The sequence below is a fragment of the Abrus precatorius genome, unplaced genomic scaffold (assembly GCF_003935025.1).
Source record: "Abrus precatorius isolate BTA unplaced genomic scaffold, Abrus_2018 Scaffold0, whole genome shotgun sequence".
Lineage (NCBI taxonomy): Eukaryota > Viridiplantae > Streptophyta > Magnoliopsida > Fabales > Fabaceae > Abrus > Abrus precatorius.
Window position 1 is genome coordinate 1595966 of NW_020874290.1, and position 2500 is coordinate 1598465.

General features: G+C 32.2%; 1 pseudogene; it reads left to right on the forward strand.

Moving 5' to 3' along the window:
* The first annotated feature begins 908 nt into the window (after positions 1-908).
* Positions 909-2500, forward strand: part of LOC113872496 — a 2769-nt pseudogene continuing 1177 nt past the window's right edge.

Here is a 2500-nt window from a genome sequence, read left to right on the forward strand (position 1 = left end):
TATGATAAAATATGTATTAAAAGCACAAGGGCTATAGCTCAGTTAGGTAGAGCACCTCGTTTACACGCGCGCCAATGTTTTTTTTCAGAGGAGTCCGTCTTGTAATCAAAAGAGTTTATCTTATTATTAATAAATCCATGTCTTACTCCATTTTAAGGAACAAGAGAACAAAAGCCTGACAAAGGATTTAGACGTAAAATAGAATCCATTATTGATTTGAGATATTGATAAGGTCAATACTCACTCCTCTTCAATGCTAAGCATAATGGGTATAGGAACCTCAAATAAAATTATCCTTTGTTCCTATCTTATGAACTTTAAGGTGTATGAAGTTTCATTTCCTATTTGATATTTTCATTTTAGTGGGTAGATAGAGAATCCATTTAACTTAAGTTGATCTAGGCTAGAAGCAGACCTATGTCAGGATAACCCTTCTTTGAAACACTTTGGTAGTGCTCTTAGATTGTAATCCAAATCAAAAATCAGAGCACAAGGAATCATATCTTTATTCTTTCTGTCAAGAAAAAAGATAGTGGACTAACTGTTATTTCTATCAGTTAATGAAAAAGCCCAATGCAAGAAAAAAATGCACGTTGGGTTTTTAAAACAATTCAAATCATTTCGATAATAATCAGTTTGATCTGTTTTACCGAGAAGGTCTACGGTTCGAGTCCGTATAGCCCTAATATTTCTACGGATACTAATAATATTTAGTATCCAATATCTCTCATTACTAATACTATTACTAAATATTACTAGTAGTATTAGTAATAGAATAGAAAGAATTCTTAAATTTCTATTAAGAATATATTAATATTTGATAAAATAATACTAATATTAGTATATTCGAATACTAGTCTCATTTTTTTTGGAAATAATTTAATTTTTTTTATTTATTTTAGAAAAAGCATTTCTATTTAGAATATATTTCATATTTATTATTCTATAAATATTCATTACTATAATAATCATTAATAGAATAATCATTCTCCAATTTTCATTCAAATCGACTAATAATTAATACTAACCCAGTATATTTTCCACATTCATAGGAGTCATTTATGTTTCTGCTTTACGAATATGATATTTTTTGGGCATTTCTAATAATATCAAGCTTTATTCCTATTTTGGCATTTCTAATTTCTGGAATTTTAGCCCCGATTAGCAAAAGACCAGAGAAACTTTCTAGTTATGAATCGGGAATAGAACCAATAGGCGATTCCTGGTTACAATTTCGAATCCGTTATTATATGTTTGCTCTCGTTTTTGTTGTTTTTGATGTTGAAACAGTTTTTCTTTATCCATGGGCAATGAGTTTCGATGTATTAGGAGTATCCGTATTTATAGAAGCTTTCATATTCGTGCTTATCCTAATTGTTGGTTCAGTTTATGCATGGCGAAAGGGGGCATTAGAATGGTCTTAATTCTTGACTATTTAGACAATAAAAAAAAACATTGAGACAGTTATGAATTCCATTGAGTTTCCCTTACTTGATCGAACAACCAAAAATTCAGTTATTTCAACTACATTAAATGATCTTTCAAATTGGTCAAGACTATCCAGTTTATGGCCGCTTCTTTATGGTACCAGTTGTTGTTTCATTGAATTTGCTTCATTAATAGGATCACGATTCGACTTTGATCGTTATGGATTAGTACCACGATCGAGTCCTAGACAGGCAGACTTAATTTTAACAGCGGGCACAGTAACTATGAAAATGGCTCCCTCTTTAGTTCGATTATACGAGCAAATGCCCGAACCAAAATATGTTATTGCTATGGGAGCCTGTACAATTACGGGGGGATGTTCAGTACTGATTCTTATAGTACTGTTCGGGGCGTGGATAAGCTAATTCCTGTAGATGTGTATTTGCCAGGCTGTCCACCTAAACCAGAAGCCATTATAGATGCTATAACAAAACTTCGTAAGAAAATATCTCGAGAAATCTATGAAGATAAAATGAGTTCTCAACGAGAGAATAGGTGTTTTACTACCAATCACAAGTTTCATGTTGGATGCAGTACTTATACTAGCAATTACGGTCAAGGATTATTCTATCAACCGGCATCTACTTTGGAGATACCCTCTGACACATTAAAAAAAAAAAAAATTCAGTATCCTCCCACGAAGCAGTGAATTAGACAGGATCCTTTTGTTTAAAATACAATAATAAATTAAATAGCAATTCCATTTTCAAAAATTGTATCGTAATGTAAATGGGAAAAACTAATACCAAACTTATACAAAAAATACAGGAGAAGTCAAAAAATGCAAGGTCGTTTGTCTGCTTGGCTAGTCAAACATGGACTAATTCATAGATCTTTGGGTTTCGATTACCAAGGAATAGAGACTTTACAAATAAAGCCCGAAGATTGGCATTCCATTGCTGTCATTTTATATGTATATGGTTACAATTATCTACGTTCCCAATGTGCCTATGATGTAGCACCAGGGGGACTGTTAGCTAGTGTGTATCATCTTACGAGAATAGAATATGGT